The sequence below is a fragment of the Chiloscyllium plagiosum genome, unplaced genomic scaffold (genome assembly GCF_037043375.1).
Source record: "Chiloscyllium plagiosum isolate Xiang-an unplaced genomic scaffold, Cpla_swu_hap1 HiC_scaffold_14, whole genome shotgun sequence".
In the NCBI taxonomy this organism is placed as follows: Eukaryota; Metazoa; Chordata; class Chondrichthyes; order Orectolobiformes; family Hemiscylliidae; genus Chiloscyllium; species Chiloscyllium plagiosum.
Genome location: NW_028270152.1, coordinates 119,445,978 through 119,463,859, shown reverse-complemented (window position 1 = coordinate 119,463,859; position 17,882 = coordinate 119,445,978). Strand labels below are relative to the sequence as shown.

The 17,882-nt window shown below is 45.6% G+C and overlaps 1 long non-coding RNA gene across 2 annotated transcripts; it reads right to left on the bottom strand.

Moving 5' to 3' along the window:
- Positions 1 to 306: 306 nt before the first annotated feature.
- Positions 307 to 17,527, bottom strand: LOC148148196 (uncharacterized). 2 transcript variants are annotated; one of them, XR_015759335.1, is made up of 4 exons: positions 17,486 to 17,527; positions 1,539 to 1,712; positions 996 to 1,282; positions 307 to 575 (listed from the first exon to the last, which is right to left on the bottom strand). It is a non-coding gene; the product is annotated as an uncharacterized LOC148148196 (long non-coding RNA). The 2 variants fall into 2 exon arrangements; XR_015759334.1 differs by lacking the exon at positions 17,486 to 17,527 and adding an exon at positions 3,998 to 4,137.
- Positions 17,528 to 17,882: the final 355 nt, after the last annotated feature.

Below are 17,882 nucleotides of genomic sequence, written 5' to 3'. Positions count from 1 at the left end.
AATATTGAAAAATTGAAGGCGAGAATGAAATTATATTTTGTCAATGTTCTCTATAAAGAAAAATGCAGAAGTTATTCTAATCATGATATGGATAATTATACATGAATAGGAAAAGGTCATCTAATAATTAGAATGGACCTGTTGAACTAAAGCTTGGCGTTGTGTGATTTCCAACTTTGAAAATAACGTTGGGTTTCTCAAGAGAGCAACGGTTATGAAACTCAAGTGACGACAGCTTGACAGAATAAGGTAGTTTGGAATAATTGAAGCAAGAATGGAAGTGTTCTATTAATCGTTCATGCATTTAATAGTATACTATGTCAGTATTTTATCACACACTACAACCGCTCCAGGGAAGTTAACAATGAGGCACATTGCAGGAGTCACACTTGGTCCATTCCAGACATCAACCTCCCCTGTCTTGACATCTCCATTTCTATCTCGGGTGCAATGTCCAGGCGGATGAGTGCTAGAAAACCCACAGACTCTCCTCGCTAGACGAACGACACCCTTTCCCTGCCAACAGCAGGCAAGCAGTCCACTGCATTCACGTCATACTTCAGCCGATAATGCATCTGCTTGGATGAAGAGACATTCCACTATCAAGCATCATAGATGTCCACCCATTTTGATCAAAGTGTTTCTCTGCCTTGTCATTCAGAGATCCCTCGAGCGCACCTCCTCCATTCCCCACTGCGCTGCTCTCAAAACCACTTTACACAAATTAAAAAAAGTTCACCCTTGCGTTCAGACAACGGCTGACCAGTCTCTACATTCAACCAATAATCCTTAAACACTTCTGACAACTCTAATTGAACCACAACACCAAGAATACGTTGCTCTCACCAACCCCCTACCCCTCATGAGTACATCAAGTCTCGTTCCAGTCCCCAGATTTTTGGTGACATTGCCCCTTAAACGCACCCGAACCCAAAGGCACATTCCCATACGACTTAAGGCATGGAAAAACTATTGGCACACTACCACTCACTCACCTCCATCCCGGGTCCCAAACTGTCTTTCCAGTAGAACTGATGTTCACCTTCTCCTCTCCAAACTAGTTTACTGTATCCAGCGGTTCATATGAGGTCTACTCGTCTTCAGCGAGAGCAAGAATAAACTGAGGCCACGTTTCACTAAGTATCTCAGCCTGGCCTGCAGGAGCCGGCCTGACCTCCTAGTCGTTGACTGTTGTAATTCGTTTTCCAGCATGTCCATCCTTCGCCTCCTTCTTTGCCACAGCGTATCTGACTGCAGGTTGTGGGAAACGGCACCTCATTCTCTGCGTGCAGAGAATATGGACTGAAATGAGTTCTCTAATCTCAAATACCTTCATTTCCTATCCCCAGCACCATTCCAGCCCCTCCCCTGTCCCCCTCTTCCATTCCACTAACCAAGCATTTTTTTTCCAGAAACAAAACGAATGCATTGTTCCCATCAACCAACCAGGCCGTACCCTCTATTTGATTTCACGTGTCCCAAACACACCACACTGCGATCCTCAACCACTACGCTGCTTAATCTATGGATCCACTTACACCCATCTCCAGGACTGAAGGAAGGTCACACCCGAAACTTTGATATCTTCACCTCCTGATGCTGCCGGACTTCCCTTGTTTTCCAAGCCTCCTGCTTGCCTGCCTTGGATTTCACCATCTGCAGTTTTTTTTTGTCTCTTCTGATTTCACACGTAGGCCGACTGATTTCCTCCACTAAACGAAACAGGGAGAAAACTTGTCATGATGCGAGTTTATTTAATCATTAAATTCAAATTTATCGACTATGATTGGATTAGAATCTATATACATATAGTGATGCTGAGATTACGATATCTGAGCTTCTACCAGAATTCCTTACATTTGCTTGTGTCTAAGTTGTTCGCACTGCTTCCTCACAGCGTGAGACAACCAAGTTCAGTTGCAGCCTCGGAAGACAGCTTGTGTGGAATTTGCACGTTCTTCCCATGTGTGAGTAAGCTTTCGCCAATATTCAGAACACGTGCACATCAGGTGAATTGACCAAGCGAAATTGCCCATAGTGTACAGGGATGTGTAATGTAGGTACAATCGTCAGGCAAAATGCAGAGTAATCGAGTCGGGGTATGGATCTGAATGGGATACTCTTCGAAGGATCAGTGTGGACTTGTGGGGCCAAGTGACCTGTTTCCACACTTTCGGGATTCCATTTTTAAAAAAAAGAGAAAGAAGAATCTTCCCCGTGTGTGTGTGAGTTTCCTCCGGGAGCTCCGGTTTTTGTCTTTAATCCAAATATATGCAGGTAAGGTGAATTGGAGATGAAAAATTGCACATCGTGTTCAAGGTTATGGAGGTTAGGTTCAAACGTCAGGAGTAAATATGTAGCAATAGAACAGGGAACTGGTTACTCTTCGGAGGGTCGTTGTGGTCATTTTGGCTATATGGCCTGTTTCCACACTGTCAGCAATCTGTGAAGGATTCCACTGCAGCCGTGCTTCTTTAACAAACCTAACAGTAAATGGTTCAAGATCCATATCAATTATTAATCCCTCTGGCCTTTGAAGTTAGTGACAGGTAAGCGAAGGGTGAAAACCAAGTTTAATAATTCCACACGGCCGATTTTTATGCAACTCAATTGAATTCCAGACCATCAGACTTGTGCTTTTGCAATTTCTGTGAGAAAGGTTTTTTTTATGTTCAGTTACAAAATACTGGGTTATGAAGATATTGATCCAACATTGGACTCAAATGCGGTTGTGAATTTCGGAATGGTAACAGGTTTATGGAAGAAACTGTTATACTGAAACTAACATAGTTGCAACAAGTGTGGCCAATTTGCAATATCGCTCAATAAGACAGAATTCTGTCAAGAAACAAAAATCAGCTTCTCCCGTGAATTATTGTGCACGGTTTGTTAGTTTCACAGCTTCTCCCATCCATCTCAATACCTTTTCATCCCTATCTATCGCTCTAATTTATTCTCCATCCCTTGCTGTCACTCTCTCTCAGACACTCCCAATTGCCATTTTGCGTCTCCATCTCAACTCTGCAAAACACAGTCTCCTTTCAAACCCACAGTTGCTTCCTCCTGTGTCTTTCTTCACTCGGTCTGTGTGATATCTTCATCCTTTGATCTAACCTAATCTGTTACCGATCATGCTCGCTCTACCCACATCCATAGCTGTACTGACTTCTTCCTGATCAATTTCTGTGCCTGCATGTGCTCGATGTTATTCGCTTTCTAAATGACAATAATCTCTGATCTTTTTCTCCCCTAATTTAAAATCTTACTACCATCTGTTTTAGGCTCGATTATGCACAATATTTTACAACATCAGACTGATAGTCAATATTGTAAAATCCGAATAAACATAAACCTCAGAATAGGGCGAGACGATTTCCAGCTTCCTCTACGTATTATAAGGACTGGAAAACAGAGTTGTACTCATGAAAGGATTTATATCAAACGGTTTTTCTTGGCACAGTGACTCAATGGGTAACACAGCTGCTTCACTGTGTAAGACACGTCGGTTCAATTTCATCCTCAGGCGACCATAGGAAGTTTGTACATTCCCCTTCTGTCTGCATGGATTTCCTCTGAGAGCTCCGATTTTCTCTCACAGTACAAAGATGTGCACAGAACGTGGGTTATACGTGGTAAATAGCCCATAATATCCAGGGATGTGCAGTGTCGATGTGTGAGCCATGTGGAATGCAGGCTGCAGGTTTTGGGGAGCTGGATTGGACATTCTTTGGAAGATTGGTGTGGATTCCATGGACTGAACGGCCGGCCTCCACAAGAAAGGTATTTGGTTATACTTATTCTGATCGCCAGGCTCACAAGTAAAACCTGGTAAAAATTGATGACTGTCTACTCCCATCTCTTGGCCAGAAGTCTTTTTCTCAACAACAATACTCAAGGAAAATGACAATTTGTTAACCCTTTGAAGATACAATCAGAAATCCATCAGTTGCTCATTTATCCCTTAGAGCCTGCATTGCTAATAGATAATTTCACACACATTCATCCTCATATCGACATGCATGAATATTTCTGAATATCCCTGCTTTTCTATCACTTCATTGGTCATCAAGGAACGAGCTCTGCCGTCATGACTTCTTTTCATTAAAAAAATCATTTATTAACCTTTGATGCCCAGAATTCTGCTGACTCACAACTGCCCCTGAGAGATCGAAAACACCACACTTTTTAAATATACATGCCCCGTTTTGTTAAAGTAGGACTGAATGCTAGAAATTAACAACGCAAACTCGTTGCAGATACGACGCAATCTAAAGCAGTGTAACACTGTGCACAGACTAACTCACTTTGCTCAATTTTTAAACGCAACAAGATGTTCTGAAATAAATCAGTTTGAACTGTATCAAGAACATGCAGAGCTCACATTGATGTTCAACATCAACAATTTACAAAGGAGATAACCAGGGATCTGAACAGCTGCTAGAATCGGCTAGTGACTTCGCTCTAACTCATCAATTACTGCTTCTTCCATTTCTTAGATAAGAAACTGTTTTAATTAGTCTGGAATTGATAGTTCAGCAAGATCCTCTGAACTGACCCATTCAAGTGGGCCCTGGAATACAATTGAAATACATCCTGACTAACATGGTTGTGCATCTCATCATTGATATTCGTTGAACTCACTTGAGCAAAAGCCTTACATCAGCTGCAATGATACCGTTTTCAAAAACATGTTATAACTGCTCAAGAAATAAAATCACAAATTGATGTCAACACTTCTGACTAAAGCGCACATTGCGGAAGTCATTAAGGAGTGATCCCTCAACAATGAAGGGTAGCTTCATGGCCTTCACTTACCTCAATGACGTTACTGATGAAGAGTCACTGGACTCGATAGGTTACCTCTGATTTTTCTTCACAGATGCAGCCAGAATTGCCGAGTTTCTCGAAAACATTTTGTTTATTTTGTATATTTTACAGACAATGCACACCTTGTGTATTTCATTTAACATGTTACTGTTGTATTTGCCAAATGTAGAGAAGTCATTCACAGAGTGAGACCGATTTGGAGGTGCCGGTGTTGGACTGGGGTGTACAAAGTTAAAAGTCACACAGCACCAGGTTATAGTCCAACAGGTTTAATTGGAAACCAACTAGCTTTCAGAGCGACGCTCCTTCATCAGGTGATTGTGGAGGGCTCGATCGTAACAAAGAATTTATGCCAAACATTTGCAGTGTGATGTAACTGAAATTATACGTTGAAACATTGATTGTCTGTTACGCCTTTCATCTGTTAGAATACAGTGATAGATAGTTTCAGAGTGAGACCGATTCCATTGTCTTCCTGTAGTTTCTCATACTGATTTTGTCTGATGCACGTTTGATGACATTGAAACTTCAGAATCTAGTCCAGTGACAGCTGTGGGAATTGTTCCGAACTGGACAAGCGCCGTTCACAACTTTTCAAGAAGAAACCCCCGAACCTAAACTTTATTGATTTAAAGGCATGCAAAAAGTGCAGTGTTCCAGATGTGATTAATTTCTTCAAGCTCCTAGGCTTTAAGCAAAACACACTTTCTTCTTTAAAAAAAAGTTAACACACCGCAAAGAATGCAAAATTGGCATCACTTCCACTCTATTAAATGGTTGACCAAACGTATACTTTGTTCAACTATTAATCCTCAACTGTTAAAATGTAGCAGCACCACCAAAAACCATGATTCCCGTAGAAGTGTGACTGGAGACGCAACGTTAACTCGGGTTACTGTCTCGAGATGCTGCCAACCCTGCTGGCTTTTTTTCCAGTATTTGCTGGGATTTTTTCTCCCATAAACACAGATTCTTCGTTTTAACCTGCTATCTTCAGTCATGAAGAAAGGAAAAATAATAAAAAGAAAAACGCTGGAGCGGCAGACAGAGTACGCCAGTTTTTTTTCAGCAAAAGGGGCAGATCTGTGTCTATGAGCTTCAATCTCTTTCCAAATCCCACCCCAACTTAAAATGATGCGTAAACTAAAAACCTGTTTCCCGGTGACAATGAGTCCACCCATATATGCTGCTTTTGTTTACTTCAACAAAAGGAAACAATTCAAGGATCTCAATGCTGTTTAGCCACTGATTCTGAAGCAGACATTGCAACAACATTCGGGCAAAATAATTTTCGCAAGAGAACCAGTACACAGTTATTAGATTAGATTCCCGACAGCATGGAAACAGGACTTTACGTCCAACAAGTCCACACCGATCGTCCAAAGTGAAACCCGCCAGGACTCATTCCCGTACCAATAATTACACCTGACTAACGCATCTAACACGATGGACAATTTAGCATGGCCAAATCACTTGACCACCACATCTTTGGATTGTGGAAGGAACTGGAGCACTCAGAGGAAACTCCAGCAGACACGGAGGGAATGTGCAATCTCCACATAGACAGTCGCCCGAGGAGGGAATGCAACTATCTGCAAAGCACAATAAGCAAAGCTTACTCGGTAGAAAGCTTCCTCAATAAGTCTCAAGAAGTCTCATAACATCCCTGGCTAAGTACATGTCTTCTTTGGCAACACTTAAACTTCCTCTTCCTCGAAAGCCTGTGCACAAATCGCAGCCGGAAATAGTTGAGAGAATAATCAATATTGTTCAGACAGCGCCTTCGAAACTCACTCTCTATTGTCTACAAGAGCAAGGACAGTAGATATTTCAGAACATCATCGTCAGATCCGCACTAAGCCTTCGTCAATCTCATTTGCCAAAACAAAATTCTGTTCCTTAACCATCGCTGAATGGGGAGATGCTATGGCTTTGACAGGTGCATTTTATGCTCTATTTTGTTTTTGAAATTAGTGGACGTTGAGACAGAATTGGCGAGTGTTCTACCTGAAGCCTTCAAAGCAAAACGTTTATGAGCCCTTGTATTTAATTTGATGCAAGAGAAGAAGCCAGATTGTGAGGTATCCCACAAAATCACAGTTTTAGTTTCAGCTTTCTGTAGCTTTTGTGGTTGTGAAAGCGACAAGTCTCACTCTCTCTCTCTCTCTCTCCAATTCTCTCTCTTTGTCTGCAACTCTCTCCCTCATCTCTCTCCCTCTCCCTCCGTCTTTCTGTTTGTTCTAGTTAAAAGTTGAGTTGCTCTTTCTGGTGGTACAACTGCAAGTGAGACAATCAATGCAACTGAATTAGGATTTTTGTCCACGTGTGGTGCTGATGAGGCATTTATACGTTTGAATTGCTAATGGTAATTGTTTTGTAGGGATTAAAACTAGATCAGACAGGTGAACTTCAATATTTGCTCCTCAATATTTGCCAATACTTTCTTTTACACTGTAACACAGCATCAATTCGGAAATGAGCTCAATCACACTGTGAAATATCCAGGCGAATGCACTGCAAAATTAGTAATAGCTTCTGCCTATTTAGAGCGACTGTAGACTTGTTCCTGGCACAAATATGCTGATGACAACACTGGAACAATGTCCAGGACAGAATAAGCCTCAATGTGCAAGTGAATATACATATCTCCTCAGTCATCAACGGTTGTACTATCTGACTGAGTGACAAGTATGAGGCGGTGAATTCTTTGAATGGACAAGCTGTGATTTGAAACCTGCGGCGTTGGTACTGCATTTAGTTTGCCGTACATTCGGCTGTGCATTGTTTCCTTAATTCTTTTTGTTGTACTGAATAATATGCACACTTAAACAATGACTTAAATATTGTTGGGGAGATTTCACTGGGGTGTTTAATGTAGGGCTAGGGAGGGTGACACTTCCAGCCCTGAAATGGTTAACAACAGCAAGGCGAGCTGCTGCAGGCGACTGCATGACTGCTGGAGCTTGTAAGGGATATGCATAATGTTAATTAAATCTTGGAGCCTGTAAATACCAGCCAGCATCAGTTGCCCCATCGAAACTCGGGATTAATAAACAAACTGATCGGAATCTGTAACTGTCAGACAAGTGTGAATTGCTCTATCGGAACCTGTAACTAGTGAGTGTGAATGGCTCTATTTAAGTCTAAAGTTGATAAGTGTAATTGACAATTTAGTTAAACTGAAACTATTGAAAATGGCTAGCCTGTCAGACGCATAGTATTTCCTTGAAACAATGAACTATTGAATACGGGATCGGAACCGCTCCCGGGGATGGCTGAGCCATTGTCAAGCACAGCAGGAGCTGGACAGGCACTTCGATGCGTCCAATAGGAGGACGGATCCCCAGCGCGCACAGATGAATGGACCAATGGGGAAGGCGAACTAACCGGGGACTCCAGGCAGCGCGAAGTCTAATTGTGTCAAGTTTGAACGGGAAGGGAGAACGCCTTCTCCAACGAATGCATGCTTATAGATTCGTTGTACCAGTTAAGATTCTGTGAATAAACTGCTGTCTGCGTCTAACCATAGTTGCCAGTGTGAGTCTCTCCTTCCGAAAGAACACGCAAAGACGGGACCCTGCGGGTCCGTCTTAACATTTGGTGACCCCGACGCGGGAAGGAAAAGAGACAACGGCAAGGTGGCAACGTTGGCGGATCAGGGAGCAGACAACCTTCGGCCGAAGTTTTCTAAAGGTGAGGAAGCGCCTGTTAAACCTAAGGCTTCCAGTAGTTAGATTTACTCTCAGTTAGTTTCTTGTCTGCTCTCCGACCCTCACCAACCCAAAACAAACCTGATCAATTTGACAGCAGCATCGCAGAGTCCTGACTGGTAAGCTTTTACTAACCTTTTAACTTACCTAGAGTGTTTATTTCAGAGCGCATATCTGTTTTTAACTGAATGCCTAGCGCAGCTTTCGGAGCCGGAGTGCACATCTGTTTTTGCCTGAGTCCCTAGCGCAGCTTTCGGAGCCGGAACGCATATCTATTTTTGCCTGAGTCCCTAGCGCAGCTTTCGGAGCCGGAGCGCATATCTGTTTTTGCCTGAGTCCCTAGCGCAGCTTTCGGAGCCGGAGCGCCTATCTGTTTTTTACATGAATCCCTAGCGCAGCTTTCGGAGCCGGAGCGCATATCTGTTTTGCCCGATTTTGCAGATAGTTCTGCCTGACGATTACCTGACGTTACCTACCTGAGCGCTGACCATATTCGACTTCCTGGATCCATGTTACTGAGCACTTAAACCTGACGGATTTTTGGTTTGTATATTTGTTGTGACCACCGAACATACCCGGGGTGACAAAGGTCGGAGCTCTTCTCCTGAAGAGGGTTTAACCGTACAGACGTCTGCCTTAGACCGGTTGTTAAGAGCAGAGATCTGCCACGCGAAGGTCAGGTTTTGAAAGACGTACTGTTCTTGAAGCGGTTCCCTTCAGGGGAGATCCGACATGGGGGACCTGAATTTCGGACCACCTAAGTTGACTCACCTCAGGACAGCACGTCCCGGAGTGCCCTGGTGGCACTGCAGGGACGGTGGGGACATGCCTATTCATAGTCAGTTACTGCTGGATAGCGTAGCCCTGCATAAGGAAACGTTGGACCTGGTGATTGCCCAAGCACCAGAACAAATGGGGATTATCCTGACAAGATTGAGGGAAACATTTAAAAATCCCACATTAATGATCAAGATTCTGGACGGTCTCGACAGGTCACCACATTATTCGGCTCTCCAAACAATTGTGCGAGGCAAGCCCCCCGCTGGGTGGGCACCCCCGAGCACTGATAGCTCCCGGGAATGGAAAACAAAAATGGTTGTGACCTTTACTCCGCACTGGCGATACAGACCGGTTTGTTCCCCTAATGGCCCAACTGTTTCGGACGGTCTCACCCGGGAGCGAGACTTTTTAGCCGCGACTGTTACTTTACCCGTTGATGCATACACTGACGAGTCCACCCCAGTCCCGAAGACCCCCGACTCGCGGCCACCAACAGGGGAGATATTGGGGGAGATCAGGGCCAAGTTAAGGGAGAATAATACTGCTATGGAAGCTAAAAGAAAGGTCCGTAACCTAGACAATAGACTCAAGCTGTGGCGGGTCAAAACTGGTTCCCTAAGAGGGAGCAAGTATGACTCCCAGCTAGATACCACCTCCTCGGAGGACGAGGGGGAGATTATTGGGGATTTTGATAAGGGGTCCTACACATCACTCCCACGGCCCCACGGCGGCCCAATGCAGGGGACTTTCGCCACTATGCCACCCGTGCAAGCGCCTCTCCTCGCCACTAGTATGGAGGTAGAGAAGTATGTCCCCTGGTCACGGACAGACCTAGACGCCCTGGTCAGGAGGCTTCCTCAGATTGCCAACGGGGCGTCTGCCTGGATAGCGACTTTCTAGAGAGAGACCTGTCATGAGAAACGAGCGCTGGCGGATTTTAGAACCATAATGGTACGCATCCGAGCAGAGGAGGCGCTAATCAGGACAGAAAGACTGGCTAGGTGTTCCAGGTCAGATGAAACTGTCTCGTTTGACCTCTACCGAAATTTAATCTGGCGGTCCCTGTGGGACAGCTTCCCCACTACTTTCTCACTGGACGCGTTGGGGACCCTCAGACTAAAGGACGGGGACGACGTACATGAATACCTGGGGAGGGCCTGGGACCTATGGCAGGCTGGGACAGGTGAAAGGCCAGATAGCTCTCCCTTGGCAATAGCACATTTCCGGAGGGGGTGACCGAGGGACTACCTGCACCAGTGCAGAGCAAATTGAAAGACCTGGTGGGGGTGGATTCAATGAAGGAGGACATATGGAGGAAACAGGTACATCACTATCTGAACAGGCACCGTACCTCGGAAAAGATGAAAGTCGAAGGGCAGGCCTCCAAGACGACTACACATATCTTAGAGCAGTTTGGGAAGATTTTAGAGCAGGTGGGGGCAAAGAGCGCCGCGCGGGAGCTCGTGCCTCCAGCCACCCAGATGTACAGTTCCCCACAGCCCAATGCACGCAAGGCCCTGCCACGTCCCAGCCCTGACAGGGCAGAATATGACAGCCATGTGTCGGCCCACGACAGCCAACAACAGCTGTCTTCAGACGCGCAGAGGCGGTTCCGGGGGGTGGGGGAAGGCAGCGCGATCACTGCTGGACATGCAAGGGAACTGACCATTGCTTCCAGAACTGTGACCAGAGGGTGAGATGTTGGTCCTGCAATGGGATTGGACATTTCGCCCTCGAGTGTAACACAGGAAGGGAAGATCGATTTATGACTAAACACTCGGGACTGCGTCCCGGGGAACGGGATGGACGGGACAGTAATGAGAGACCCCGGGATATGAATAAACGGAGAGGTTGGGTTCAGGCCCGGGGCAGAGGAACACAAGGGGTAGTACAGGGTGCACTGATGGGGCCCGATGAGGAGCACAGCTACTCCCGGTGGTCTGAGGAAGAGTGCTGACGGTGCCCACGAGAATCTTGCAGTCCCCTGGCCCTCAAAGCGGCACCCCCCAATAGACCCCCTATGATTCGAGGAAAGGTGTGTGGGGAGAATTTCCTATTTCTGATTGATACAGGGGCATCTGCCTCCACAATTACTAAATTACCAAGGGGCCTGACCCTCTCGGGCAGGATACTGGAGACTGTGGGATTCTCGGGGAGGGTCGAGGAACAGCCTTACACCGTGCCAGCAACAATAACCATCGGGGAACAAAAGATCTCTCTGTCCCTACTCCTGGCCCCGAAGTGTCCAGTTAACCTGCTGGCGAGGGATGCTCTTACCAAGTTAGGGGTCTGTATCCACTGATCAACTGAGGGGTTGCGACTCCTATGGCCTGGGGATCCCTCCCCGGACTTAAGGGGGATGGGACAATTCTTGCTTGCCCCCACTTCAGGGGACTCGGAGTTACATCTGTAGACATTTACTGGATTCGGCTGTTGTACGTGGTGGAGGGAAGGGGATTGATGGGGGAATTTGAAAACTGGCTCCCATCTATTCCAGGCTCCCAGACGTACCTCCCCCCAAAAGACCCCTACCACGTAACGCTAAATTATGTCGCCCATTATGACCCTGAGTACGACGACCGCTTCAACGCCCACCTGGGGGATACAAGGGATATGATTAAACTCACGTATCTCATCGCCGGGAAGGAAGGGATTGCCGCTGCAGTCAGCCTGCATCCGGACCAGGCAGAGTGGTATCAGTTAGGGGAACAGGCTGCCCCGCATGTCACACTCGCAATAGCACCCGGATCAAAGGCCCGGAACCTGGGACCCATGGTCCTTGCCGCACTAAGATGCGAGTACCAAAGAATAGGAGAAGGCCTCGATGAGGTGTCACTGGATGGCTGCTTCCAGAGACGCCCCATCGATGTGCTAGAAGAAGGGGTTTACGAAAAAATGGCGGTGGACAGGTCCCTCCTTTTGGACAATGTTGACCACTGGAAAGCGGCACAAATGCTGCGTGATATAGACCCCGTCCTCTGGACGGTACACCCGCAGGACACTGGCCAACTGGACGGGGCAGTCCACCTGCAGCTGAAACCTTCTGTTAAACGCTGCATCTGGGTGACACAATATCCTCTCACCTGAGAACAGAGGGAAGGGATTCGCCCAACAATCAGGGGACTGCTAGAAGTGGGGGTCCTCAGGAAAGTGAAGGGGGGACACTGGAATACGCCAATCCTTTCCATCTCCAAGGGGCTGGGCAAGGGGTGGCACATGGTCCATGACCACCGAAGGATACATGAAGCCACGGAGACTTTAAACCTGAAGGTCCCTGACCCCTACGTTGCACTGCAGGCGCTCACGCCTGCCAGCCGTTTTTTCTCTGTCATAGACCTGGCTAACGCATTCTTCTGCCTTCCACTGCACCCAGAGTGTCAGGAGTGGTTTGCCTTCACCTTTGAGGGAGAGCGGTACACATACAATCACCTCCCGCAGGGGTACAAAGACTCCCCAGGCCTGTTTAGTGAGGCTTTGACCCCTATACCTAAGCAGATATCGCTTCCCACCAGTACCACAATCATACAGTATGTCGATGATTTGTTGATTGCCAGTGAAACTGACACCCAAATTTTGGAGGCGGTCCGCACCTTGCTGGACAGCCTTGTGGCAGCCGGTTTTAAGGTGAAACGGGAAAAGTGCCAGATAGCCCGAAAATCAGTTTCCTTTATGGGACGGATAGTGGGAAAAGGGGGCACCACACTTTCAAGAGCGCACAGGGAAGCAATCCTCTCCTATGGCACCCCTATAACAGTACAAGACATGATAGCCTTCCTGGGGTTATGTGGGTATTCTCGCACCTACGTCCCTGACTTTGTGAATATAACATCCCCACTCAGGGAAATGATCACGGAGGTTGGGGCAAAGAGGCTCAAGAGTCAGTTGCGATGGAACGCGGAGAGAGAGAAATCATTCAAGGAGGTGAAACAAGATTTGGCAGCAGCGGCCACGCTAGCGCACCCAGACTATAAGAAAGGTTTCCACCTGGACGTGGCAGAGACTGGGGGTATAGTAAACGCCGTCCTCTACCAAAAGGACCGAGGCTGCAGGAGAGTGCTGGGGTATTACAGCTGCCGTTTAGAGCCCATTGTGACAGGACAGCCAGGCTGTGCCAGATTTGTGGCAGCAGTAACGAAAGCGGTAAACAACACTGACCATCTAGTACTCTGTCATCCCTTAACTATTCACACAGATCACAGCATAGGAGACTTTCTGGCCTCCAACTCATTCAGCATTTCATCTGGGCGGCAGGTTAGAATTGAGAATGCTCTTCTATCACCGCACATTACGTTTGCATCCGATAGGGGGAGTACGAGGAATATGATGGTGGGAGTGAATGGGAGATCCTTGAAGCCCCACGACTGTGTGGCCAGAGTGGCTGAGGAGAGGAGGATACGTAAGGGGTTGCACACAGAACCCCTGGCCGAGGCAGACTAGGACCTGTGCACCGATGGCAGCAGCCGTCGGGAAGCAGGCGGCGTACGAGCCTCGTATGCCATGGTCAGAGATTCAGGAGGGGGTAAAGGGGTGTACAAAGTTAAAAGTCACATAGCACCAGGTTATAGTCCAACAAGTTTAATTGGAAGCCAACTAGCTTTCGGAACGATGCTCCTTCATCAGGTGATTGTGAAGGGCTCGATCGTAACACAGAATTTATAGCAAAAATTTGCAGTGTGATGTAACTGAAATTATACGTTGAAAAATTGATTGTCTGTTAAGCCTTTCATCTGTTAGAATACATTGATAGATAGTTTCAGAGTGAGACCGATTCCATTGTCTTCCTGTAGTTTCTCATTCTGATTTTCAATCTTTTGTCTGATGCACGTTTGATGACATTGAAACTTCAGAATCTAGTCCAGTGACAGCTGTGGGAATTGTTACGAACTGGACAAGCTCCGTTCACAACTTTTCAAGAAGATACCCCCGAACCTAAACTTTATTGATTTAAAGGCACGCAAAAAGTGCAGTGTTCCAGATGTGATTGATTTCTTCAAGCTACGAGGCTTTAAGTAAAACACACTTTCTTCTTTAAAAAAAAAGTTAACACACCGCAAAGAATGTAAAATTGGCATCACTTACATTCCATTAAATGGTTGACCAAACGTATACTTTGTTCAACTATTAATCCTTAACTGTTAAAATGTAGCAGCACCACCAAAAACCATGATTTCCGAAGAAGTATGACTGCAGATGCATCGTTAACTCGGGTTACTCTCTCGAGATGCTGCCAACCCTGCTGGGATTTTTTTTCCAGTATTTGTTGGGGTTTTTCCTCCCATTAACACAGATTTTTCATTTTAACCTGCTATCTTCAGTCATGGAGAAAGGAAAAAGAAAAAAAAAGAAAAACTCTGTAGCAGCAGACAGAGTAAGCCAGGTTTTTTTTTTCAGTAAAAGGGGCAGATCTGTGTCTATGAGCTTCAATCTCTTTCCAAATCCCACCCCAACTTAAAGTGACGGGAAAACTAAAAACCTGTTTCCCGGTGAGAATGATTCCACCCATTTTTGCTGCTTTTGTTTACTTCAACAAAAGGCAACAATTCAAGGATCTCAATGCTGTTTAGCCACTGTTTCTGAAGCAGACATTGCAACAACATTCTGGCAAAATAATTTTCTCAAGAGAACCAGTACACAGTTATTAGATTAGATTCCCGACAGCATGGAAACAGGACTTTCGGTCCAACACGTCCACACCGACCGTCCAAAGTGGAACCCACCGGACACATTCCCGTACCCAATAATTACACCTGACTAACGCATCGAACACGATGGACAATTTAGCATGGCTAAATCACTTGACCACCACATCTATGGATTGTGGAAGGAACTGGAGCACTCAGAGGAAACTCCAGCAGACACGGAGGGAATGTGCAATCTCCACATAGACAGTCACCCGAGGAGGGAATCCAACTATCTACAAAGCACAATAAGAAAAGCTTACGACGTGGAAAGCTTCCGCAATAATACTCAAGATGTCTCATAGCATCCCTGGCTAAATACATGTCTTCTTTGGCAACACGTAAACTTCCTCTTCCTCGAATGCCTGTGCACAAGTCGCAGCCGGAAATAGTTGAGAGAATAATCAATATTGTTCAGACAGCGCCTTCCAAACTCATACTCTCTATTGTCTACAAGAGCAAGGACAGTAGATATTTCAGAACATTATCGTCAGGATCCGAATTAAGCCTGCGTCAATCTCATTTGCCAAAAACAAAATTCTGTTTTTTAACCATCACTGGATGGGGAGGTGCTATGGCTTTGACAGGTGCATTTTATGCTCTATTTTGTTGTTGAAATTAGTGGAAGTTGAGACAGAATTGGCGAGTGTTCTACCTGAAGCCATCAAAAACAAAACGTTTATGAGCCCTTGTATTTAATTTGATGCAAGAGAAGAAGCCAGTATGTGAGGTATCCCACAAAATCACAGTTTTAGTTTCAGCTTTCTGTAGCTGTTATGGTTGTGAAAGCTATAGGCCTCACTCTCTCTCTCGCTCTCTCCAATTCTCTCTCTGATTGTCTGCAACTCTGTCCCTCATCTCTCTCCCTCTCTCTTCGTCTTTCTGTTTGTTCCTGTTAAAAGTTGAGTTGCTCTTTCTGGTCGTACAACTGCAAGTGAGACAATCAATGCAACTGAATTAGAATTTTTGTCCACGTGTGGTGCTTATGAGGCATTTATACATTTGAATTGCTAATGGTAATTGTTTTGTAGGGATTAAAACTAGATCAGACAGGTGAACTTCATAGAATATTATTTAATATGATTCAGCCAGGGGTTATTGGCTGACAGATACAATTAAAGTGTGGGAGGTTCTTTCCTCTCGAAGAGGTGTCTCTGAGGAAGCCGAACTTATATCAAGTGTTACGCACTTGTCCTAAACAGTGCCTGGGTAATGGGATGCCGGCCTCTATGGAGTAATTTCAATGCACAGAAAAGTAAAACAGAAGTGTGACTGAAACATTGGCTCGCAATAATAGTCATTGATTTGGAGTAAGCATTTCAGGCATCCAGCCAATATTTGGAAAACTGAACACATTAGATCCAAAAGTTTAAAAATTGGCCAAGCCTGACTTAAAATACATTCTTGTTTCTGACACAGTTTTGCTAGTTCCAAAGTCATCCTGAGTTTGGACGACGCTCTGTCATTTTAAATCATACGTTTACAAAATCTGCTATCAATGACTTTCGGAGATACAGTGTCAAGACACTAGCACTTCTCAGGACGAATAGAAGTTTGTCCATTCCACATGGGAAACACAATGGCAACTTTTCCAACAGAATGAGGGGCTGTGGGGGTGGGGGAGATTTGAACGAATTTGATGTTATCGTTGTCAATGTGGATTCACGCAGTAGTATCTCCCATGAATATTTTCACTATGTCCTCTGGATCTCATTGCTGGTTAGAAACGTAATTCACTCGCTGAATAAAATTTTGCAAACAGACGACAATGTAAATGGATAGGGATCATCGAAACATCTGTTAGCAATTCTTTTCGACAATTTGCTCAATTTGCTGTTCCTCATGCGAATGACTTAACGCTGCGTGAGAGAGGTTTAATCCCGCAGTGCCATACTCGGCCATGCACGTTGAACGCTGTTGCATTGCTTATGTCCATAGGCAGATCCGAACCACCGCAGCCAACGCCAGCTGCACTGCTCCAGCAAGCAGCCTCACTCAGAAACAGACTTGCAGGCAACGATTCCCGTTGTTTCAGCTCCAGCTAGACTGAAACCAAAGGTAATGGCCTCGATGTCTCCAGATCGTTGGACTGACACTGAATAAACAGCAGTGAACAGCTAAACTCACATTATAATTTGGCATTGTTAATCACAGTCCGCATTAAAACCAGGGGATTATAAATTGGAACTTCAGAGCTGCTTCCAGCATTTTATAGAGCAAAATGTCCAATTTCCTCTGAAATCCTGTCTGTTTGCTTTTTCGCGGCCATTCTTACCAGGTTTGCTAACACTGCGCACACTGCCATTCCAGCTAAACAGTTCATGTATATGTCTGGTTGAATGACCAACACACCGCCCTCCACCCCAATGATTATGTATGCGAAATGAAGATGGGTGCACGGTGTTTCCTTCGATGTGCCAACTCTCCAAACTCAAGTCATTGCCAGTCACTGATAGTACGAACAGCCAGTTCTTGGGATCTGTCACCTACCTGTCTTCAGATCCGCAAGCGACTTCCTGGATGGGATCGTTGTTTGGTCTTTTTTGGCACACGGTACGCCCCTTGAGGGAAATGCACACCATATCCAAACGGGAACTCTGCTTCTCTCTCTCTTTCTTCGAGAATTTATGATCTTACTTTCTAGGCAATGAGGAAATGTGGCGCAATGTTCAACCCAGACAAACGTAGATGAATCTGTCGGTGTCAGGGACGGTTGTCTTGTACAAAAAGCAGCGCTCCTATTGGGCGCCTCACCTGTTTTGCTATGCTCGCTATTCTGTCATTGGACAGTGAATCCTTTGTTGAGGTTTATTGCCTGTTGTATAAAAACAGGAGTTCATGTGGCTTCGATAGTCAGAAAACAGCGATGGTTCTCTTTGAGCTGCTC